The sequence below is a fragment of the Emydura macquarii genome, unplaced genomic scaffold (genome assembly GCF_026122565.2).
Source record: "Emydura macquarii macquarii isolate MOO-44397 ecotype Brisbane River unplaced genomic scaffold, CSIRO-AGI_Emac_v2 contig_3470, whole genome shotgun sequence".
NCBI classification, from domain to species: domain Eukaryota; kingdom Metazoa; phylum Chordata; order Testudines; family Chelidae; genus Emydura; species Emydura macquarii.
In genome coordinates, this window is record NW_027133607.1 from 2,026,562 (window position 1) to 2,052,537 (window position 25,976).

At 40.1% G+C, this 25,976-nt stretch overlaps 1 long non-coding RNA gene across 1 annotated transcript in view; it reads right to left on the minus strand.

Moving 5' to 3' along the window:
• Nucleotides 1-1,037: 1,037 nt before the first annotated feature.
• LOC137144583 (uncharacterized) overlaps nt 1,038-25,976 on the minus strand; it is an 84,294-nt gene continuing 59,355 nt past the window's right edge. The window contains exons 2-3 of the long non-coding RNA XR_010917431.1: nt 9,846-9,895; nt 1,038-1,263 (exon numbers count right to left, since the gene is read on the minus strand). This is a non-coding gene — a long non-coding RNA (uncharacterized lncRNA). The remainder of the gene's footprint in view (nt 1,264-9,845; nt 9,896-25,976) is intronic.

Consider the following 25,976-nt stretch of genomic DNA (forward strand, 5'->3'; position numbering starts at 1 on the left):
TATATTTTTGGCAGATGTTCTTTTTTTGCCTAGAAATGAAAAAAAAAAAAATCGACCAGATTTTCAGCTAGTGTGAATTCTAGTGGGGCTATTCTAAGGCTCTGGCCCAATGACACCCCAGTGATTTACTGTCATTTGGATAGGCACTTGTTTTTGTTCTGGATAGAACTTTAATGGTATTTATAACTAAGTGGATAGCCCAAAAAATTTAATAAACTAGTGTTTATGAAAGGGACAATCTGGGAAATTCACTTCTGCCTCTCCTCTCCCCATCTTAATTAAAGGAATTTTACCCTGTTTCTGAAGGTCCCAGATAGGAAATAGTTTGTGCTTTTCTGCAGGCTATTTAAACAGGGTCAAGAAAAAAAAGTTGTAACCTTTTTATGAATTCTTTTAAAAAATGATTTAAAATTTTGTGATCGATAGCAAAATGGATCTTTTCTGAAGCTCATGTCCCTTCTGCCTTAAGACAAAACAATCTTAACAAGCTTCTTACCAGAAAAAAAAGATGTGTAAGCCTAGGGGCTAAATTCTCCTTTCAGTTACACCATGAAAGGCTGGTATAAGAAGTAAAGACCCAGGCTCAAAGTTAGTGAGAATTTCCCCTTCGAAGAAAATCAAAGAGAATTTTAACAACTGTAGATGTCATCCCTCCCCCCGCCCAGTTTAAGATTTTTTCTCTCCTCCTTTTTTTATTGTTTAAATTTTCTGAATCGTCAATCAATTGCAGAGAGACAGCTCAGACATAAGATAAATCTGTACCAGAGAAGTCTGACTCACTACAAAAAAGTTTGAAACCTGCCTCCAGGTTTAGGATTTTTATATGGAGCATGGAGTATTTTGGCAGTTAACTTGTTCCACACCAAGATCCCCCGACCACCCCATGTAGGACTATTTGTAGGAGAGGACTCTGGACTTCCCATAGAACAAGAAACAGTTTTGACCCAAACTGCCTAGATAGTAAGGCATTTGGGAAGCACTGCTTTGATCCAGTATAGCAATTCCTGTGTTTATTGATACGATTCTTTGGTGATTTCTTCACAATGATATTCTGCTTACAGACAGTCTTTCCATAGATACGATAAAAACACACCAGCACATAAGCACTAGTTCTGGAATCTTCTTTGTCCCGACAGCACAGATTCCAAGGGGGATTTCCAAGCACAGCGAGGGGCCATGGAAGTTTTTCACAGCTTTGCCACAGGGTTTAGGAATGTTGCACATTCTACCAGGCCCAACCCTGGAGAACGTTCTCCATGCAATCTGAGACAGAAGATAATAATTCCGTTATCCTTTCCCTTTTTCACAGTTGTTGTTGGGAAAGGAAAGGCAAGAGTTAATGCCATATATAGTGGCAATTTGATAGTGCCTCTGTCAGGTACATATTTTTCATTTCATCCAAACCAAAAATACTCTGCCAACAATTTGCCCACCATGAGTAGAATTTTTGCAGTTACAGCAAAGTGACTCAGGATTGGTTTAGCTGATGAACGTTCCTTATTTATTTGTATTACAGAAACAATCAGACGCCCCAGTGGGAACCAAGTTGCATTGTGCTAAATGTAAGGACCCTTGTCTAGCTTGTCACAAGGGACTGAACCCAGGACCTACAGAGCAAACTGCATATGGAAGCCAGTTTGAGCTAAATAACTAAATCCCCGTTATGAGAGCTGCAGCAGACTCATATAACCTATGGATCAGGCACAGGGGAGGGAGGGGAGTCAGATACTTGTTTATACTGTAGGCTGTTGGTCTATAATATGCTAATTATTACAATGCTGTAATGGACTGGACTGGCCACTGTGTGTGTCTGTTGACAACTTCTACAGGGTGGGATTGGAACTGCTCAAACGTGAGATGTTGGCTTTATCATGCTAACACCTAAAGGAGACTTTCATTCTTGCTGCTGCTGGCAGGAACTTATGAGCGACCATGATATGAAACACAGTGACAACAGTGACAAGTTAACCATGGATTTGTTGCAATATTTTATAAAAGTAACCCTTCGCCTCCCAAAGTGCCACGCTGTTATCCCTTTTGCATTTTGAAACAACTTTTCATTATGTTTTAGTTTTGTATGATATTATATATTATAATACAGTGTAACATTCTAAAAAGTTGAAACTGAAACACTACATTAGAACAATTTTGTCAAAACAAAATGTTAGGAATGTCCCCAAATGAAATTTTTTGGTATTTTCCTTTGTTGAGAATTTCAACATTTTTAGGGTTTGCTCTAATTTGGAAATGAGGACAAGTTTTGAAATGTCAAAATCCTTTGTGATCTGGAAATGTCTTCCTCCACATAACTCTATTTTTGAACTCATAGACTTTAAGGTCAGAAGCGACCATTACGATCAACTAGTCTGACCTCCTGCACAATGCCGGCCACAGAACCTCAACCACCCACTCCTGTAATAGACCCCCTAACCTAAGACTGAGTTACTTAAGTCCTCAAATAATGGTTTAAAGACTTCAAGGTATAGAGAATCCACCAAAGAATACACCAGCAAGTGACCTGTGCCACATGTTGCAGAGGAAGTTGAAAAACCCTCAGGGCCTCTGCCAATCTGCTCTGGGGGAAAATGCCTTCCCAACCTCAAATATAGCGATCAGCTAAACCCTGAGCATGTGGGCAAGACTCACCAGCCAGACACCCAGAAAGAATTCTCTGTAGTAACCCAGAACCCACCCCATCTAACATCCCATCACAGGACATTGGGCATATTTACCGCTAGTAGTCAAAGATCAGTTAACTGTCAAATTAGGCTGTCCCATCATACCATCCCCTCCATAAACTTATCAAGCTCCGTCTTGAAGCCAGCTAGGTTTTTTTGCCTCCATTGCTCCCTTTGGAGAGCTGTTCCAGAACTTCACTCCTCTGACGGTTAGAAACCTTCATCTAATTTCAAGTCTAAACTTCCTGATGGTCAGTTTATATCCTTTTGTTCTTGTGTCCATTTTGGTGCTGAACTTAAATAATTCCTCTTCCTCCCTGGAATTTATCACTCTGATGAAATCTCTTGGGCAGGAACCGTCTTTGTGATATTTGTTTCTACACTGCCTAATACGATGGAGCCCTAAAGCATTACATCAGACAATGTCAAATTCAGGGTGCAGTTCTGCAACCTTTACTTATATTGAATAGTACTTATTCAAGCAGTGACACTGAGGTCAAGGGGACTACTTGCTTAGTTTAACCCGCTGTGTTCATGGGTTGCAAAATTGTACCTAAAGTGGGTGTGTCTGTGCATGAGGCACCTTAGAATTTCAGGTAGTACAGCAACACCTAATTCAACTGCACATTGTTTTTTTTCCTCTCAGGACATATCCTTTATCTTTACCCACTTAAATAGTGCCCACACTCCTTCCAAGGAAATATATCTTCATAATAAACGCCAAACTTTCTTAAACCAGTGACTGCTTTTGGTGGCCTAAGACACCTTAAGGTATCTTAAACTGTGTATCTCAGTGTGACAGATATTGCAATCCCATGTGACATCTTTGGTGACCCTGTTGTATTAAGTTTATGTAACCCTCTGGGCCGGGGACTGTATGAAACTCCAGGCAGGTGTTGTCAGTTGTTGGCTGCGTGTGTGTTCTCCAGTGTGTATGCTGTCCCAGCTCTGTGCAGATAACTGAGACACCAAACCACAATTGGATTATCCAATAAAACCAGAGATCCATTTCAGTCACAAAGGCACCAAACCAGGATTATTGCCAATCGAGCACAATAAAAAGCGCTGTATACATGCTACAAGTATACTTAATATATGTATGCTTGTGACAATGGACCAGCTCAGTAAATGGTGGGACTTTCCGTTCCTCACTCATCCAAAGACACTCCCTTTGAGACCCATTTTTATGCACTGATACAAACAAGTTGCATATTGCCCCTTTGACATATGTAGTTGCCATCCTCTGACGTGGTAAGATACCACCCTCCGACGTGGCAAGATACCACCTTTTACTTTGTACTGGATGGTTTGGCCAAAACATCTCTATCCATCATATTGTCATTCTGAGGGGTAAGTAAGCCCTCATTATCTTTGGGGCATTGGGATGTTCTGGTACCTTTCTGGAATGTGCTTGTGTGAGTGTTTTGCACCTAATGCTTTCTGAATGTGTGTATCAGCTCTGTTCTTGTGAGTTACTGTGAGTCTACCAATATTCACAGCATGACGTCTGCTAACTTTGCTTTATAACAGCAGGGTTTGACTATTACTTTAGCTCAGGCCTCATACCTGGCCTGTTATACTAGGCCTCATGTCTCAGGCTCTCACTTTCTACTACAGAAGGAATTCCTCCAGGAACCAAAAACAGTGCGGTGATTAAGATGAATCACTTAGGTTGTAAACACTTCCAGAGAGATACCACCCCATGGGAGGCTTGCTTATACTGGGTCAGACTTGGTTTTCCAGAGACCAACAGATAAAGAAAGGGCTTTTAATATAAAAAGGTTGGGTTTAAGCAGACTTAGGACCTTCTTTCAGACTCGGCAACTGGACAGGAACTTCTTTCCAAGGAGGCCCATCATCTTTCAGAAGAGTTGGAAAGACTTTGGCTTACTAGGGGCCTATAAGACAGATGGGTGACTGTTGGTGTGCTTAGTGTGTCTTTAAATCTATTTATTGTTTTTATTATGTTTTCTCTGTAGTGCTTTTACCTTAAGAATAAAAGTGCTTGCTTAGAAACAGCTGTGTGGTAACTTGTAGCAGGTGGCAATACACTGTTCATAGTCCTCAGAGAGAGAAAGCAAAGCCCACGTACTAGCCTTTAGGCACAATGGCTTTCTGGAGATAAAACAATGTAAGGCAGCGGGCCTAGCTGCCTTAAACCACCCCAGTCAGAAAGGAGTGGGACAAGGTTCCCTGCTCAGAGACAAGTGATAGCTGGAGACCTGAGACCTGACTGAGAACTTCTAGAGTGAACCAGGGGGAGGAAATGGGGGGTACAGATGCAGTTAACCTGAAACTGAGAACTGAGGCATCTCAAATTAGACAGCACTTCCAAAAAATTGTCCCCTACAACTCAATTATCACAACAGGAGACAACTCTCAGTCTCCTATGTGAATCACTGTATTGTATAGCCTGATTTTCCCAGAGTTCTAAATCTCCAAAAATTTACACCAATAAAGGAAGCTCTAGTTGCATGAACAGTGGTGCCTTCATAATACACCGTAACCCAATTTTAGTATTATTGCAGAGGGGCAAACTCAGTAAAATGGCATGCAGAATTTACATATAATTAGAATGCTGATAGTACAGAAGAAATGTTCAGGGCATCTTAATCATATGGAAAACACATTGTTTTAAAAGATCTGGTAGAGTTCATAAGACAAAAAGGATTTGTGTAAGGTCAGGTGATACAGACAGACACAAATACATGCCCACATCTGTTCTAGTCTCACAATTGAATTAGGAACATTTTCCCCCAATGAGTTTAATTAACTTTAAGAACAAACTAAATCAGTTTAAAATGAAATTAAAATGCAAGCCTATAAATTGTAATTAAAACTGCATGCTGTTTATAGATATTTTTCTACATATTTAAAGAGGGTGCATTTCAAAATAAGAAAATGTTTCATGATAGGTGATTAATACACGTCAGACAAATGTTAAAAGCTCTTCCTGTATGTAGCTGTGTCTTTACAGAATAATTACAAAAAATATTTTTGTCAGAAATTAAAATTTCACAGCATTCTGCCATCACCATGCTGGAGAATTAAGAGATTTTGCTTAAATGCCCTTTAACAATAAGTGCTTTGTCTTTGTTTTATGATGAGGCTGTTGGTACTATTTCATTGATTAAGAGAGATTATGCAGCAAATTGGGAACCATTGTATAGGGCTAACTCATCCTCCTATCAGATTAGAATATCCACACAGCAAATACTGTCAGTTTCCATCTTCTAATCGTTACTTTTTCTTGAATTGCTCTACCTTTTTCCCTCCATCCTCATGGACTGCAGAGTTGCAGATAATCCAACCAAATATTTTGGGGCACATTTTCTGCCTCCTTTGAGCTACTCAGAGAGTGTACAAGAAGCACACGTCTGAGCCACTCACTGGATTTTACTGACTCACTGATCCCAGGAGGTGCTGGTGATTTTAACAGAAGTTAAGTGCCTAAATACTCTGAGGATCTGGGAATCAGCATCTTGTAGAAATCAGCCCCAGACTGGACATTACACACGTCTGGCAGCTTTTAGGTTGGAATGTTCCTTTTCTCAGCTTTTGGCAGCTATATCAAATCATGTTTCTTACTGAAACTTAAAAGATAGTTGGTAGTCACTCTAAATCATTTTTTAATATAAAACAGCAATACAGAAATAGAAGTGTTTAGAAATCCTGGTTTTAATTCCAAGAATTAAATTTAAGAATTCAAGTTTGTGTTCTGTTTTTTTTTTAATTTATGAAAATCCAGCCATATTAAAACTAGAGCAAACTACTGAAATAAAAAGTAAAGATATCTGTAACTATAACTGAACATATTAAGCCAACCAATTATGATACTGAAATGTGATTTTATTTAAAGCCAGAAATTGGATTCTGGAGAAAGTACACTTAAAAATAAATCAAAGTTCTCAATTTTTACAGCTTTCAAATTGATTGAAGTTCTTGAAAGAGTAGAAGTTTGAAAGAAAGATTTGAAGTTAAGTTAAAATCTGTCATTTGTTATCTTTTAAAAAAGATGGAAAGACAAATATAAGGGAGAAGATAACAGCACAAAAGGGCTTTATAACTGCCAGTGAAACAAACTGCATATTTCTTTGCTACATTTTTAAATAAAACTAGATAGAAAATGAGTGACTCACTCTTTCTCTCTTCAAATTGGCAGATTTGAAGAGGTTTGCCTGGTTTCTAGACTTAGAAGAGCTTTCTTGTTTGTGTTATATATCAAAAAAGAGGAAAGTACTCATGTGGAAATACCAATATGTTATGAATAGCTGAATTTCAACATAGGCTGTATTTATAGGAAGGACACTAGAAGCCTAAGAACTGGAACAATCATACAGCTGATTTCCAATTGAAACTATTTTCAAAGTAAAAAGAATTCCATCATAATCTCTCAAATAAATTAGAGACACGTCAATAACAAAGTGTTCGGGCTGTGATCTGAATTTATCCAAGATGTGGGGAACTCTTTGGACCTAGAATTTTTGTCCCGACCCATCTCTAAAGTAAACCCATCAGTAAGGGAATGTGCATATGTCAGTTCATCAGCAGAACCAGAAAGAATTCTCATGCTTGTATTAGCTCATGGAGAAGGGAGAGAATGCCTAAACGTTCTCGCTGAGCTGAAAGCTGGTTTCCTCTTGCTGCTGATAAAATCCTTACAAAAAACATGCCTGAAAATTGTGTTGCCTCTTTAATAATCTCCTCCCTGCCAAAGCACAAAGAGATTGTAGTGTAGGCCAAAGGAGGCCTTAAGAATGAAAGTATCTTCAGCAGAGCTTAACTGCTATACTATAGTTTTTAGGCAGATAAAAATAATAATGAAACAATCTTGATAAAATATGACTCATAATGTTATTTGGACCATGATAAAATGAATCAGGTCTCTTGCTTCAGGGATGCAAGCTGGTCACTACAGCATCTGGAAGGTATCCCTATTTCGTTATCTGTCAATGTAGAGAGACATATGTTTGGCTGGCTGCACTATTAGGATGGCAGTTGCCATCTTCTGAAGCACTGGATACTGATTACTGTCAGAGACAGGATACCAGAATGGTGGACTAAGGTTTGATCCAGTACGGCATTGATCCTGGATTCCTACTTATATGCCTTTCAGGACAATCTCCTATAAGAAGTTTGGCTCTAGAGGATTCATCACTGCACTGAGACATTGATTTACTTTACCTTTATTTCCCAAATTTTGGGGTATCAATTTCCTCCATTTCAGGTCATGCAGTTTTATGCCTGTTAAATTTTATTTTTCTGTGCATTTTTACTAAATGGATGTTTTTGCACTGAAATAAGAGGCAAGAATGGCAGTAGGTGAAAACAGAGCACGACCCATGGAAAAAGCAAGTCATGATTTTTTCAGGAAAAAAAAGCCGTTTCCTACCCATGACAAAAATAGTCATTTTTTAGTAGTTTCAGTGTCTATTTCACAAACCTTTGACACTAAGGCCCAGATCCTTAGAAGGTATTTGGGCACCCAGCTTTATTTGATTTCAATGGGAATTGGGCCTAAATACCTTTGAGGCTCTGGGCCTAAAGTTCTTTGGTGCCCAGTCATGTTATCTCTATAGATCTACTCATGGAAGTCCTGAGGTTATTGAGTAAGAAATGAAGGATGAGTCTTATTATGGTGACTATTTTCAAAAAGGTCAAAAACATCAAATGCTCTAAATTGGTCACCTTTAACTACAATTTCTTTGCTTATTAATGGAATTTATTTTTTGTAGAAACGTCTTCATAATGATCTGATGAGTGTGAAAATAAAAATATCCCCTTGATCCTCACTGGAAAGCATGAAGGTCCTTTCAGTCACAAAAGACATTCCCACCAAAATGACATGAGGGCATTGTATGCATTTGTAACTGAGAGAAAGCTTTTATTTAATCAGAGCCTTATTTAGGACCTCATTATCTATTGCTAACCTTTTATAACAGGGTCATGGGTTTGTAGATTCCATTTTGAGTTTGAAAAGATAATGCAAATAACTAAGAGCTGTCTGTAGCCATTTAGATGAACTTCGCTCACATAATCACTCCTTCCAATCCACACCCAAGGAGACCAGAACAGTGCTATGTTAGTGTGCATCTGAAGAATTGAATGTATGTTTTAAGAATGACATTAGAGCCTGATCCAAAGCCCACTGAAGTTAATGGAAAGGCTCCCACTGACTCCAGTGGGCTTCAGGATCAGGCCCTTAGTCCCTGCTCTTGCAAACGTGTGTTAACTATGTGCACATGAGGAAGCAGACTCATGAGCAAGGAAGACACCAGGGGTCACCACTGCATTTGGCAGAAAGTTAAGCAGGTGCGAAACTTTTTGCAGGATTAAGACCTCAGGTTGTAAGTTAAGTGCAAGGGGGGCTGCTTCACTCACAAATGCTTAAATTACCACTAGAGCTAGCTAAAACTCAAATTTCTACACTTTTTTTTTTTTGTGAAAATATTTTTTTAAAAAATATTAGCAAAGCATTTTTGCTGTTTTTCAACCAGTTTATAGAGTGGTTGACATTTTTCAAAAATTTGAAGTCTCAATAAAAACTTTTCAACTAATTTCACTTAGATCAAATTCAGAAGTCTCTAATACATTTCTGAGCACAAAATTTGACCATTATGAGCACATTTAAAGCTGATTCAAAGTTTCTCAATGGAAAAAGCTTCCTTTTTTCACTTCTCATTTGAGTAACTGTTTTTTATTTTGTTCTTGGTTTGCATTTTAATCACAGTGATCAAAAGGCCTAGACACCACAGTTTCATGGGCACTACAAAAATCAGTAGAGTAATTACATTCCCTCCTGCTTTATGGTTAATCTAAGCAACCCTCACACCCTTTTAATGGGTAGACAACATTTGATTGATGGTGCACAAAACAAATTTTGGGGGTCAATGAACCAAACTAATCCCTGGTATAATTTCATAAATCACACTAGTGATTATTTTAGCCCACTGAGTCTGCAAGTCTGGTTTTAGCTGAGGTTACACGGGTGCTAACTAAGGGCAAAATATGGCCAAGAGGATTAATTTACTTTATGTACAAACCATGCAAAAGACAGAAGAAACATACAAAACAAAACAGATGATATATAAGACATTACTGAAAACTAGTTAAAAAGTCTCAGCAATGTAAACAAAAGCTTAGCTACACACGTTCACTAAAACTTACAGCCCATTCTCTCTTCGATCTGATCTTCGAAACTCAGACAGACTTGGCACCTGCAAGTTATGAGAGAAGGAGCAATCAAGTATGTACTTTTCCCTGTTTAAAACGTTTTGGTTTGTTTCCATGCCCTTGAAGTAGCTGGTGCCTGCCTCTCCCACAAGCTGCCCCACTGGTGACTTTGAAAATTACTTTCCCGTATGTACCAACTGCATTTTTAATTAGGTTCAAGGGAAGCTTCCCCACTAGCTGCTCAAATAGTGCCCTTTGTGGACTGCAATGGTAACATATTATCTTCTCTCATTCTAATTGATTGAAAGTATATTGTTCCTGGGCACTGTGCTGGGCCGTCATCATACCTTGGGTGTCAAAGCTTAACCCTCTCCTCCAATTTTCACAAAAAAGTTAAACTAAAAGCACCCTCAAAATATAGAAATCTAAGTTAAGCGTGGGAACCTCATTCCTTCTGCTGCTTTAGGAGTTGAATGAATTGCAAGGGTCCAGAAGCATGCTTCAAGTATTATTCTAGGTTTGGACAACAGCATGCCTTATGATGAGACTAAAGAAGTTCAATCTATTTAGTTTATCAAAGAGAATGTTAGATGACTTAATCATGGTCTTCATGTACACAGGGAAGAGATTTTTTAACAGCAGCCATATCTTTAATTTAGCAGAAAAAGGTATAACAAAAGCCAACAGTTGGAAGCTGAAGCAAGACCAATTTGAACTAGAAATAAGGGCAAATTTTTGACAGTGAGAGCAATTAACCATTAGAACAACTTACCTAGAGATGTGATGGATTCGCCATCCCCTGTGGTCTTTAAGCAAAGACTGGATTCTTTTTCAGAGATATGCTCTAGTTCAAACAGAAATTAAGGGCTTGATGCAGAAATTGTTGGATGAGGTCCCTTGGCCTGCGCTATGCAGGAAGTCAGACTAGATGATTATAATGGTCCCTGTGGGTCTTAACATTTATGAACTTAGGAGTTAGTAATGTCCTCGGCTATAGTAAGAGAAACAGAATTTTGTTGACATGAAGGCCCAGATCAATGGATCAACTGAAATCAATGAAAGTTAGGAACCTAAAGACCTCTGAGGATCTGGACCAAAGTCAGGTACTGGCAATTTTTACAAAAGATACAAAAATACAGCAATCACACTAATCACTGCATTAGCACTATTTAAAGATGTAGTATTTTGGGCCTTTACTTTAGACCATTTCAGTAAAACATTTTAATAATGGAGGTAATAAAAATTTAAAATGCATCTGTTTAATAAGCCTATACCTCTATTCTACTAAAGATTTGGGATCTCATCTTGCAATGTTTTTTTTTTTTTTTTTTTTTTTTAACTTTGCAGCTCACGTGTAAAAGGGATCAGGTCAGGTCTACTAAATCCAATCAGAAGTACTGAAGGGTATTTGCATGACTGATTTCTAAAAAACATAAAACTAACAGACAAAGGAGCATCAGTTATGCATTCAGTGCTGATTTTGCTGCTGATAAAGATGGTCACAGCACTTTCAAAATACATATCACTGAAAGTTTTGGGGTGGCTAATACAAGCATTTTGTCATACTGAATTCTCTCTCACTACACTGTTCAAAGAGCAGGCAGGCAGAGCAATGTCACAGAGGTAGACTGAGTTAACATGCATGCTGCAGATGAGGAAGGATGCTCTTGGGGTCAAGACTCAGAAGTGGGACTAAGGGGAGCTGACTTCAGTTCCTGGCTCTGTCGCAGAGTTACTAGGCCCAGATTCTCATGGGTATTTAGGCTCCTAACTCCCACTGAAATCAACGGAAGCAAGTTAGGAGCCCAAATATATTTGAGGATCTGAGTTTAGACCCACAAAGCCTGTTTGACACCTAAGAGCCATATATAAATGGGGAGAGACAAGCACCTTAGAATGCGATCCACAAAAGCCAACAGACTAGGCTGCTCCCTGCGTACACTAGCCAATGAAAAATGATGGCAAGAGGGGTGGGTGCTTTCAATTTGACATCTACCTCTGGTAGTGATCCATGAATGAGGGGAAGATTGGCATTCGACCACCTAGGTCTTGTGTGGGGCCCAATCCAACAGGTGTGCTCAGAGCCTGCCTAACTTCACAAAGCTATTGGGGAAGGAGGGAGAAAACGAGGAGTATCTAAATTTTAGGATATGGGAGACATCAGTTCAAGTCTCCCTCCACCTGCTGAAGAGGATGGATTTGAACAGGGATCTGCTGTCTTGCAGGTGAGTGCCCTAGCCACCGGACTCTGGGATATTCTGATGTGAGACTCACGCAGCCTCACCTTTTGAAGTTGTTCCATTTGAACTGACCAATTCAATATTAATTGGGCCAGAGAAAGGGTGAGAATGACTCTATAGACCAGCATTTAGGGTGCTCAGTTGAAAGGTGGCAACTCCCTATTCAAATCCTTTCTCTTCATCAGGCAGAGTGGGGCCTGGAAGAGGGGTCTCCCACATCCCCCATGAGTACTCTAGCCACTGGGCTAAAGATTATCAGGGAGGTCCCCCTATCCCCTTCCCACCATTTTGTGGAGTTAGGCCGCCTCTGAGCACATCTACCGGATTGGGTCCCATAGGCAAGTTATGTGGCCAAACCCCCATCTTTGCTCCGGTTTGTGGTTCACTCTGAGGCTGAGGCAGGAGCTAGATGCTCGGGTGCTTAGAATGAGGCAATATTATGCATGCCCAGAGGCGGGAATACAGGCACCTAGAAAACATTTACTGCAGAAACTTTGATGCTGAGTGAGTCGAGCTGCCTACAGGGTTAGGCTAAGCAGGAGGTTTGTGGATCACAATCGCGCCTGAAATGGGATTTAGGTACTTCCGGATCCCACCCTCTGTGCCTCAATTACTCATCTCTACATTAGGGTTGGTAATGCTTCATTTGTCTGCCTTGCCTATGCAGGTTGTAAACTCTTTGGGCAGGGATTGTATCTGCTTAATTTTTTGTATAGTCCCTAGCCCAATGGAGCCCCAAGGTCTGTAATATAAATAAAGGCCTAAGTGTTCACAAGTGACTAGTAGTTTTGGGTGCCTAACTTGACACTCTGTAACGGAACCTGGTTTTCAGAGGACAGGTGCTCAGCACTTCTAAAAACCAGGCTCGCTCATGGGGTTTCAAAAGTTTCATCTAAAATTGAGGCACTTTTTGACCATTTAGGCCAATAATATTAAGAATGACCCACTCCCTAACAGCAATAAAATACTCCAGGGTGAGACTTAACAGACTACTGGGGATCTGAAGGCATCACGACCCAGAGACTCAAGGGTATTTTATATCAATACCAAGGTATGAATCATGCCCACTGATTTCAATGGCAGTTAAGCTTAAATGCCTCTGAAGATCTGGGCCCACCTTCTTCAACCTCATACTTCACCCAGACCATGCACCAATAATCTGCTAATACATACCTAGTGGTGGTTTATTACTCGATTAATTTGCTGCCAAACCTCAGAATTTATAAATAGGGTCTGCTCAGAACATAAAAATGGCCGTACTGGGTCAGATCAATGATTTATCTAGCCCAGCATCCTGTCTCTGATAATGGACCATGCCAGGTACTTCAGCACGAATGAACAGAAAAGGGCAATTTCAAGTCATCCATCCCCTATCGTCCATTCCTAGTTTCTGGCAGTTGGAGGTTTAGGGGCACCTGGAGCATTGGGTTGGGTCCCTGGCCATCTTTGCTAGTAGTAACTCCATGAACTTACCTACTTCCTTTTTGAACCCCATTATATTTTTAGCATTAACAACATCCCATGGTTACAAGTTCCACAGGTTCATTGCGTGTTGTGTGAAGAAGTGCTTCCTTTTGTTTGTTTTAAACCTGCTGCCTATTCATTTCATCATGTGGCCATCTAGTTCTTGTGTTATATGAAGGGGTAAATAACATTTCCCTCTTCTCTTTCTCCACACCATTCATGATTTTATAGACCTCTATCATATCCCCTCTTAATTGTCTCTTTTCCAAGATGAATAAGCCCAGGCTTTTAAATCTCTCTTTAGTATGGAAGCTGTTCCATACACCTAATAATTTTTGTGGCTCTTCTCTGAACCTTTTCCAATTCTAAAATATCTTTATTGGAAACTAACTCAGAGTGTCACAGCTAAATACAAGGTCGAACAGATTGATTAGCATAAGTAGTTAACACATATTTCAAGAGACCATTCAAGGTGAAGTGGCTCGTTAACCTCCCTCCAGTCATAGGGAGGAAGCAAGGGGAGGGGAAACAGCTGGGCAGGGTTGTTAGTGGGTTATAGATTATTGTAATAAGACATAAATTCAATGTATTTATTCAGTCCATGATTTCTAGTGTCTAGTTATGAATTTAAGCTCCCAGGTTCATCTTTTGAAACTGTTGTAGGTTTCCTTTGAGGATGAGGACTGATAGATCAGATATAGTGTCATCACTTTGTGAAAAGTGTTCATCCACAGGTGATGTGGTGTTTTCGTCTTTTATTATTTTCTTGTGTGAGTTCATGTGAGATCATAGTGATTGTCTGGTTTCACCCACATAGTTGTTATTGGGGCATTTAGTGCCCTGGATGAGGTACACCACATGTTGTGATAGGCATGTGTAGGACCCCTGGATTTTGAAAGGTTTGCTGTGGGCAGTGTTTATCATTGTAGAAGTGGAGATATTTCTGCAGGCTTTGCATCTGTTGTTCTGGCAGGGCCTGGTGCTGCTTTGAGTTGGTGTGTCCTGGTCTGTAGGGAGTTTGCTTCTGATGATGAGGTTGGGGGTGTTTGAAGGCCAGAAGAGGGGGCTCAGGAAAGATTTATTTTAGGATAGGATCCCCATCGAGTAAGGGTTGTAGTTGTTTGATGATACCCTGTATGGGTTTCAGTGTGGGGTGCCAGGTGATAACTTTGGGTGTGTGGTCAGAGGAGGGTTTATTCCTGTATTGAAGGATGTTCTCGTGGGGTATTTGGGATAGCCTATTTCATGATGCGATCTACTTCTCTGGTGGAGTGTCTTTGTTCGTTGAAGGCAGTTTTGTGTGTGTTAAGATGTATATTCCATACTTTCTCCTTAGAGCATATTCTGTCGTATTTGAGTGCCTAGCTATGATAACAGATTTCTTGGTGTGTTTGGGGTGGTTAGTGGTCTGTGAAGGTAGGTGTGGTGATCTGTGGGTTTCCTCTAGATAGCTGTCTGTAGGGTTTGTTAGGGCTTCCTTGTCCTGTCTCTCTCAGTTCCCAGGCACATTCGCAGACAGAAAGCAGTAGGCCAGAGTCCAAACTGCAGGCAATGTGATGAGTTTATTGGGGCTAAACAAGCAAGCATAAGCCACAACTTCTCATATGAGTATAAGCTTCCCTACTCCTAGCTCCTAGGTAGGCTTAATTATACCTATAGTGCCTACCCCGGTACCACCCCTCACATTTTATGGTCATGTTCCATTTTGGAGGGTCATGGGTCAGGGGCTTTGGTATCTCCTTTTGTGTACCCAATAGGAGGGATAAGGAGTGAGGTTATATTTTGGACATGGTCACTTTTTATGGCTTTTTAGTGTTTCTTTCTTACACCTCCCATTAACCCCCTTGCTCCTCCCACCTGGTTGCTTGACCTTGCTCTGGCGTCTGTCTTGAAGAGGAGTCAGAGCTATCCTTCAGTTGTACATTCATATATCAAACCCCCACTACACTTTGCAACACTTTAACTACATTCCTTATCTCTTCTTCGTTCACATATGCACCCCAGAACCCCCTCAGCTTTCAAGTGGGCAAGCAGGCCCACAAGTCTATCTCAGGAAAATACATGGGCCAAAATACTTATACAAAACTAAATTTTATATCACCATCCCTCAGAGGGTTCCATTATTGAAGCCGTTGGTGGTATAAAAATCCTGGATGAATTTCCTGAAGGAATTTGATGCTGGTGTGGGGGTGTTTAAGAGAGAGTTTAATGGTTGGGTGGTGGTTGTCGAAGTTGTGGTGGAAGTCTATGAGGTAGATTGTCATCTGTCCGGAGGATGAAAATATCCTCGATGTATTTCAGATGTATCACTGGTTTCATGGTGCATTTATCCAGAAAGTCGTCTTCTTTTGGGCGATGGGGAATGGGTGGTTATTGACCTAAGTTTAGAACTATGCTTGTTAGAGGCCTCTTTCTTACACTCCCTCTCCACCCCTTTGCAAAACGCCTCTGTTCGCTAGCTCCTCTGGTCTCTTAGGATATGTCTACACCGCAGTTTAGGAACCCGCGGCTGGCCCATGCCAACTGACTCAGGCTCACAGGGCTCAGGGGCTGTTTAATAGCAATGCAGATGTTCGAGTTTAGGCAGGAGCCCAGGTTCTAGGACCCTCTCAGGTGGGAGGGTCCTAGAGCTCGGGCTGCTGCCCGAGCCCGAACGTCTACACAGTAATGAATGAACCCCGCAGCCTGAGCCCCGTGAGCTCAAGTCAGCTGGCACGGGCAGGCCACAGCTTTTAATTGCAGTGTCCACATATGCCTAGGAGCTGGCATTTTAAACTTTGCTCTCCCTGAGTTAGCCCCACCCCTTTGTCAAGTGATCCTAAAGGGACTAGGGATCAAAGTATGGAAGGTTAGATCCTCGTTAGTAAGCTCTCAGCCTAGTCTTGCTGGCCTCTTGGCTCAGCACACAGCCCCCAAAACAGACCACACTATAATCTTCAATCAAGCAAGCACGTGGCAAGCAAGAACACAGCAAGCCAGAAGTGGTGCTAGCATATTGGGGACCCTAAGAAGCAATATTTTTCCCCTTTCCCCACACAACACATGATAAAAAAGTGAACAGTGAGGCCCCCTTCAGCTGCTCAGGGTCCTAAGCCATTGCTTCATCTGCTCATGCCTAGCCCTGTCTCTGCAACAAACTAACAGACAAACTCACCCCAAGGATCACATAGTCAGCTACTCCCTCACTGCAGAACTCCCTCCCAAAACTCCCCCGTTTGCAGCTTCTGTTTGCTCTTGTTCGTTAAAGAATCTCAATCTAGCTTTTCTTGCATGTGAAATGTTGTCCCCATATGCTTGCACCTGCAGCTTCCTTCAGGCAGAAATCCTAGCATTTGGGCAGGGAGTACCTGATGTGCTTAGACAGACAAATATTTAGATCTTTACCTGTTAGAATATGAGCCTGCAATTTAGAGGCACAAAACTGCATCCATTGCAATAAAAAAAAAAAGACCTAGCCTATACGGTACATTGACTCTGATATTTGTAATACATTTGTGACAGAGTTTTGTTTTCTGCTGAGATCACTGCCTCTTGTGTTGACCAATATTGCCTCATTGCTTCCTTTTACTCCCTTAGTTTGTCTGTATCCATCTGTTGTAATATATTTAGTTACACTTAGATTGCAGGCCCTTGGGAGAAGGGACTGTGTTTTTGTTATGTTTGTACAGTGCCTCGCACAAAGAAGTCCTGGCCCATGACTGGGGCTTATATACACTACTGCAAAACAAGTAATAAATATATATCTTTGATTCTGCAATTGGACACATACAGATGGACCTTTTGCCCATGCGGGGCACCATTGTCTTCTGTAGGTCCCATGTGAACTTAAGAGTCTGCCTGAGTGGATCAGATTTCAGGATGATGACCTTAATAGACAGACAACAGCGTGCACTCTAAGTTCAAGTGTTCATTTTAAGTTCAATCAGTCCAGTTACCTTGTAGCACTTCTGAGGATGGGAATGGCCAAGTTGCCCTAAACCGTAGTAACATTTTGAAGCAGCTTATATAAAATACACATACCATATGGGGGGGGGGGGGGAATAAAGAAAGGAAATATATAATGTAAATGTATTAAAAAGGGATTTTTAATCAGCTGAACAAGGCACAAATCGCAGGGAACATCAAGATATAATTACACACTTATAGAGAAGTCTACCATGAAAAGAAAAGTATTTTTTTCCCACAGAATAAAAATGACAAGCTCAAATTATGAAGTATACTGTGCACAATTGAGTGTGAGGAAACATCAGCTCACGAATCATTAACATCCTCAGTTTCAGGGACAGAGCATTATCAGCTCTGTGATTCTGCACAAAACAATTGTCAGCTGCCACTTTCTCTTAACGAGGCAATTAAAAAAATCACATTGTGTGAAGTGAAAAAGTGAGGTCCAACCCCGCAGTCCTCTGCTTGGAAGAATTATAGACTGGACCAACTTTTACTTCTAAAGCTCAAGGCATCCCCTCAGCACTGCACTGTCTCCTCCAGCTAGTGTTCAAAACAGTAAGCAAAGCCTTTTCCATCTTATTATTTGGGAGAGAGTCTAGCTAGTGATTGGAGTCCTGGGTGTCAGGACTCCTGGGTCCTTTTCCATTGATACACTGTGTGGCCTTTGACAAGACAATGGTGGACAAATTCTGCCTTAGTTGAGGGGGGGAAAAGGGATAGCGCTGAAGTAACTTTTGCTATTACAAACCTGCCAACCTGGGGAGGGTGAGCTATGGAAAGCTGGAGAAACATGATGATGATGGAGCACATTTTACTGCTGCTTTAAGGAGACCCTATATGCACCTCTTGGTCCTGTGTAGTGGTGACTTCAGTGTATAGATGGTCAGCTGGGGGGCTGGACAAAGTGGACATGCTCTCCAGCTAGCAAACCACCCTGCTTTGTGGACACGCTATATGGGTGCGTTTACTTATAGTCCTACTTTCGTGCTCTCTTGAAGAGATCCTGCTTTGCTGCTCTCATGCTAGATGAAAAAGGCTCTCTGCACCTGCTTAATCTCCTAACCCAGTAGAGCACAGCAGCAAGCAGGATCTAGCCCCTCACCTCTCTGTGCTCAAATGTACCCATCTGTGAAATTAGTATAATAGTATTTATCTGCCTCACAGGGACAGTGAGAGACTCCCTGTTTCTAAAGTGATGCTTCAGGCATGTTTTGAAACGCTCTATTTCGAAAGTGCTTTGCTGACCTTGAACAAAAAGCAGGTATTAACTCTGGGTGGCCGAGACAGTAGAATTCTGCATCTAGGCATGATGAGGAAGGCTAGGGATGGTGCTAAGCCAGTGTAGCCCTTCCAGACCTCAGGAAGTTTTATCTGAGTTCAAGAGGAAATCACAATCCTGATGTTGCTACAGCCTCACTTCATAGCCCCTTCACTTGGGAGTTCACCAGGCTCTGCATTTTTTCTCTCATCTTGTGCAAAAAGCGAATGCTTTGAAGGTATTTATCAAAAAGGATCATTAAGTCGAATGGTGGATAAAACAAGAAGCAGCAGCCTTTATCTTTGGGACAACAAGCACATCCCCTGCTACTGCAGAAAGCAAACCAAATATCACCAGAGGGCAGAAATGTGAAGAAAAAACCCACCACCACATTTTTGACCTAAAAAGGAGGGCAAGCAACCTGTCACTTCTTAAATTGATGTACTGTACAAATGAAATGTATTTTCCAATTGCATTTTTGCACTATCAATATAGTTATATTAAATTGTACCTCTTTGGAACAGGGACTGAGTCGTCTATATATTAGTACAGCAACTCACACCATGGGTCTTTGATTTTGAAGCTGCTACAACATAATGATAGTAATCAGAATAATTAATAACATTGTGCTCATCATCTATCTGATTTTAGACCAGAAGGTCCATTTTTAAAAGCCCCCTGGTCCTATCACTGGTCACCAGGAGCTTTCTCTATTTTGTATGTTTACCAGAGGGAACCCTTCTGGCAGTACAAGATTGCTACTCAAGCTATTCTGTGGTGAGAGGGCGAGCCTGGCACATGTCTATGTAGAGTGCATCAGGCTGCAGCCCTCTTTTGGCTTCTCCAGAGCCTCTTACTGAGATTCTGGCTGCACTTTTCTCCTCACTTGTTTATCCCAGCACATCCTATCTATGGCCCTACAAAGTTGTGAAGCCTCCTTATCAACCTACTCCTCGTGCTGGCCAAGATGACAATGCATCACACCAGCCGGAGGATGCTATGGGGGGGGCGGGGTACTCTGTGACTGTGGGGCCTATGGCCCATCCCTTGTCAAATCATGTCTCCAGGCAGAGTTCCTCTGGGCAGTGTCCCCTGACTCCTTAGATGTCTTTGAGGAGTGGTGGGCACTGTCTGGCGTTCTCTGAGTGTTGTCCTCTTCTGGTTCCCTGGTTTTTAATCTTTGACCTTCACTCCCATTCCTGGTTTTTCAGTTGTTACTCCATGCAATCATTTGTGGCCTGGGCTCAGTAGTTTCTCCCCCTTGGTTGAGAGGTGGCCCTTTAGTTTTGGGCAGGTCTAGGCCTGTCTCTTTCCAGACACCACAATAGGCACACAGGCTATATTTAGAATGGTCAGTCGCCTGCTGAATGTATCTAGTCAGCATCCCTTGCACATTCTAAATAGTTTTAAACTGGGTCTGTCTATTTCAGTTTGAAAGTCTAATGATTTTAAAATAGTGATAGGCATACAGAGTGCCCACCTATATTAATTTAACATTTATTACTAGCACTCTCATCTGGTGCTAAGCTATTTGTTGCTCTGGAAAGGGTAGTCTGTATGGAGATTCTTGCTTAAATTATATTCCACATGGATCCTCTACTGACATAAACTGGCAGAGTTCTGGGTTGCACACCTGAAGTATTAAAAAATCATGAAACTGGCTTAAAACTCATGAGATTTAAAAAAAAATAATAAATGTGGCGTTCTATTTATTTGCTTTCTGGGTTTTGAACCTTTATAGTTCACATTTTCAAGCTTTTCTCTTCAACCATGAGGGCTGGAAGCTTGCTTTTTGTCAAATGAAATGTGAGATTCTTACATAATCATCACATGACTCCAGGTGCTGGGGCTTTCAGAAAAACAGCTGGTATAGTGAGACTCAACTTCAGCAATAGTTCCATTGAAATCAGTGGACCTACACCAATTTAAGCCAGCTGAGGCTCTGGAGTAAAATTTCCAAAAGCACCAAAATGACTAAATTCAGAGTGTAATTCTCATTAATTTGCAATGAGACAATCTTCTAAGTCCCTTTTGAAAATGGGACTGAGGTGCTTTTGAAAACTGTACTCTAATCTCACATCTTTGCAGCTTATCTGATTTGAGGGCTAGCTGGTATCAGTGTAGTTCTCAGATTTACAGCGACTGAGAACCTGTCCTAAAGACTGTTAAAACAAATTTTCAAGTGATTTGTGCTCAGATTCTAAATGCAGTTTCTACACATCTTGTAGGTATTTAAGATAAGCAAATTATACACATCTTGTAGGTAAAATAAGCCAACACAATTACCAGCATCTGCTTTTCAATCTGAGAATGAGTTTTTTTGTTGTTGTTTGTTGTTTAGGGATCTAGATGCAAATACAACTGGCTGCTCATACTGCATAAGGCATGCACCTCAACTTTGGCAAGATATATCTACTAACAATAGAAGTAACATGATTAAATCACAACCAGTGGACTGGCGATCAGTAATTTTAACTACACAGTTGTCTGTGAATAGTTTGTCCTCTCTGTGGCAGGCAATATCAATTTCTAGTAATTCCCTTAAAGGCTTATTGACTTCAGATATGTGTGGAATGAATTTTGCCAGATAGTTTTTCCTCCTAATAAATCACTATATATCTAGTTTAAATTGTGGCGTGATCGTTTAAAATATTGCTCTTAAGACATATTTGCTCAACTGAAATCCATTAAAGAGAAATTCAGTGAGACCCCTTTTGTTTGTTTGTTTATCTGGTTGATTTTTGCTTCTCAAGATCTTTTATAAATTATTTTCCCTTGCTCTCTAGAAAACTTGGCAAAATCTTTCATTATGCTTAATGTCCCCTTGTTCAGATTAAAATATTAATTGTAACCTCAGTATTTTATAATCCCTATAAGGTGTGAGCATTTCGTCTATGAACTACCTTAGGAACACAACGAATGGCAAAAGATATTTGTTTGAATTTATAGGCCTACATTCTCAAAAATGACAAATGACTTTAGATAACTCAATATTTGGGTGCCCAATCTGAGACCTAAAAGGGGCCTGGTTTTCAAATTAGACACTCAAGTATTGAGGCACCCAGAGCTAATAGCCACCAATGAAAATTTAGGCCATAATTTCCAAATGATTTATTCAGAGTCACAATTTATATAAGACAATAGAATTCAAAATGTGCAAGTGGCATTCTAGACACACAGGTGTACCATTTCTACTTCAAGAAATATAAGCAAAGCTTGACTCCTCCAATTTTGCATGTCAAAATGTGCGTTTTGCCTCTGATATGAAGAATCAAAGCTGGTCAAAAAATGGAAAAGATATCAATGTTGTTTCCATTTTACAGAGTTTAAATTAAAAAGATTGTTTATTTCCTCCAAATTTTCTTTTAATCAAAACCATCAAATAATTATATTATTCTTATACCAAACCTGAGGTTTTCTGAAATCAAACATTTTTATAACAGTTTTCATAACTGTATCAACGATGTTTTTGATGAAAAGTCTTGAAAAAAGTCTGTCATAGTAGATGACAGAACTAGGAGCAATGGTCTCAAGTTTTGGTAGTGAAGATCTAGGTTGAATATTAGGAAAAACTTTTTCACTAGGAGTGGGGTGAAGCACTGGAATGGGTTACCTAGGGAGGTGGTGGAATCTCCATCCTTAGAGGTTTTTATGGTACGGCTTGACAAAGCCCTGGCTGGGATGATTTAGTTGAGGTTGACTAGATGACCTCCTGAGTTCCCTTCCAATCCTAATCTTCTATGCTTGTATGATTCTATGATATGCTCCATGAAAAACAAATGTTTCAGAAGAGTTATTATTTTTATGGAAATTTTCATTTTTAGTAAAAGGCCATCTTTCTATGAAAAACAACATTTTATTCCAAAATTTCCAACCAGCTCTAACAGAACATTTTTGCTCCAGAGAACTTAACTGTCATTTCCTGAACATCTTGCATCAGACAATGTTCATGTTTTATGGCTTTATTTAAATCAGGTGGACCGATGTAAAGGCAACAGACATTTGCCGTACTGCTGTACCTGACACAAGTAAAAAAGCTATTGCTTGAATTTTATGTGTTGAGGGTGAGTCTGCTCAGCATTCTTGAAATTAGAATTCACACTGTGCTTAATGCAGACATTAACATAGTCACTCCTATAATAGTTATTGATACCTGCCTATCTTTACACCACCTTCTAATTTCCTGTTCTCCACACCAGGCTAACAAATTATCAGAGCACTTCACCATTTTTAATGTGTTTCTCCTTACAACACACCTATGAGGTGGGCAGTACTGCTATTCCCATATCACAGATATGGGCAACTGGGGCACAGAGACATTTGCCCAAGGTCACACAGGAAGTCTGTGGTGAAGCATGAAATTAAATTCAGTGCCAGGTTAATGCCTCACCCCTGGATCGTCCTTCTTCCAACTGTGCTGCACTGCAACCATCCTCGAGTCTCCATAGTGTTTGCACACAAATCCTGCTCCACTCAACCTCCCCATCATCCTTTAAACTGCACCTCGCTGGTCCCCTCATACATTTCCTGCTCTACCCAATCTTCCCTGCCACTCCAGCCTCCATTTCTCTCTCAGCAACACCATTCAACCTCCCCCTCATTTACAGTTGCCAGTCATCTCACCCAACCTATCCACTCCTGGCTGCTTCCAACTCCCAGTTAGTACCACCCCACTCCAATCAGCCATAAGTTTCCATCTTCAGAGGAGATTCCTTCTTATGAAAATACAATTGATGAATAAAGAGGTTAGTATTAACATTTTCACCCAAAGCACAGTTTGTAAATTCTCCAGGGCTGAGATTCTGATTGTGTTTATAGAATACCCAGAACAATGGGGCTTTAGTCAGGACTGAGGCCTTTGGATGCTCCAATAATATAAAATATATAGTAATTATGGTAAAAATATGAAGTAAAAGGCCAGATCTTCAGCTGCTGTAAATTGGTGTAACTTCACTGTGGTTAGTAGAGCTATGCCAATTGAACTAGCTGAATATCTATCCCAAAATGTCAAATATAGGCATCTAAACTGGAAATAGTAATTTATTAACAAAAAAAAAGTAATTCTGTAGCAATTGTTTCCCTTATGATGAAAAGCAGCAGTTTTGCAATTTGCAGTTCCATATTTTCACTCATAGATGGTAATACAAACTCAATACATTATTTACCATGTCTTAATTTAAGAATGTTCTACAAAGACTAGAGAAAGGATAATGAACTTTTTCAGACATTTAAGATGATGGATTTTTCTTGTTCTGAACAGCCGAGCTTTGTAGGTCATTTTAAATTGTATTTCCACATCAAACATACCTGTGTGTATCTCTTCAGGCAAGTATATATAAAAATGTGCTTTTTAATCTGAAAATTTTAGGCTGTGAATACAGACTTGGGTTTACCTTTTTTTCTTTTTTTTTTCTTTTTGGTTGTTCTTGACATTCACATGAAATTGAACAAGATGAACTTCCTGGTCAATATAAACAAAAAAGACAAAAACAAAGCAAAAGCCACCACTTGTTCTGCAGATTAAAATAAACAAATGGCATTTCCTGACAACAAACCCAGTACATTCATTTTTCCTATTCACAGCTGTCAAAATTATGTAATCAAAACTAAACTGTACCTCATGATCAATGCCTCAGGGTAAATGTAGCTCACATATACTGTTGCAGTGTCTCTTCGTTTTGTACCTCAAAATAAAGGCCTTCATCTTGAAAAACCCTCACCTTAGCTAATGCTCAAAAGAGTTAAAAAAAATACCACAATTTTGGTTGCTGTACCGAACAGATTATCATATTATGTCTTATTTTCCTAAGCCCTGGACAACTAAACATTAATGTGTTTCACTCTGAGTTAATGTAGATGACAGAGAGAGTGAAGGGACACATTGGGAAAATCTGTCTACAACTACACTAGGTAAATTAAAATGACACATAAGCTTTATCCAAGCCTTCTAGGGCAGTGAGGATTTCATTGTTATTTGTCCTGTGTATCACCTAACTCCCCCAGTCAGTGGTCAGGGCACTGTGTGTGCAGAATTTCACCTAACGTAATCAGATATAGGAAACATAATGATAGCTCCTTATAGAGCTGGTCAAAATTTCAATGACACTTTTTTCTCATAATTTCAAATTTCAATGAGAATAAAAACAGGATGAAACTTCTGGGAAATTTTTCCTGAAAGTTTTGATCTGGCTTTTCAGCCAGCAGTAGCCCATTAATGGTTAGTGGGTCTTGAATGTAGAAGTTTATCCCAGATTGTAAAGCTAGAAGGGATCAGTAGATTATCTAATCTCACATCCCATATAACACAGTCCATAGAAGTTTATCCAGGTACTCATATATTAAGCTCAATACCTTGTATTTCAGTAAAGCATATTTCTAGAAAGGCATCCAGTCTGGACAGAGTCAAGAGATGGAAAATCCACCACTTACTTTGTTAGCTTGTTTCAGCGGTTAATGTGCTCATGGGTCTTTCCCCAACTCAAGATTCTGAGATTCTGTTGTATCATCCACTCTATCTTCCTGCCAAAGAAAGATTATTCTCTGCATTTTCTAGTGTTTTCTCCAGTCTAGTCTTGAATTTTACAATTTATGGAGCTTTGTTATTTTGCTCCTAGACTGATGAAAGATGCTGGAGTGGAGAGTATTGAGATCTTTCAATATTTCCTGCAAGACCACAAAATGGGTTACAGAACTTTATTCACCGCAAATAATAGCCAAGACAAAACATCTTAATTGCCTTACAGTCTCACTGAAATTTCTCAGTATTTTAACATACACTTGTCCTTACTGTATCAGCAGCCAAAATACTAGACAATCTAGCTAGCCTCATATGGCCCCCATTTCCATTGTATCTGAATCCCTTATAATCCTTAATGGATTTATACTTGCAACATTCTTGTGAAGTACAGAAATGCTATTTTCCTCATTTTACATTTCAATGGGAGTTAGACCCCTATATACCTTTGAGGAGCTGGTCCTATGTGACTTGCCCAAGGTCTCACAGGAAGACTGTGATGGAATAGAAAGTTAAACCTAGGTCTCCCAAATCACAATATAGCCCCCTTCCCACTGGAACATCCTTTCTCTGTCTAGAAAATGCTGGCATCTACCAATCAACACCTCCAATGCCGCCAAGCTATAAATATCATGGCTGCCAACATCCCAATCAATCACAAAATAATAATACATAAAGGAGTCCCCTCAAAAGTCTATTTT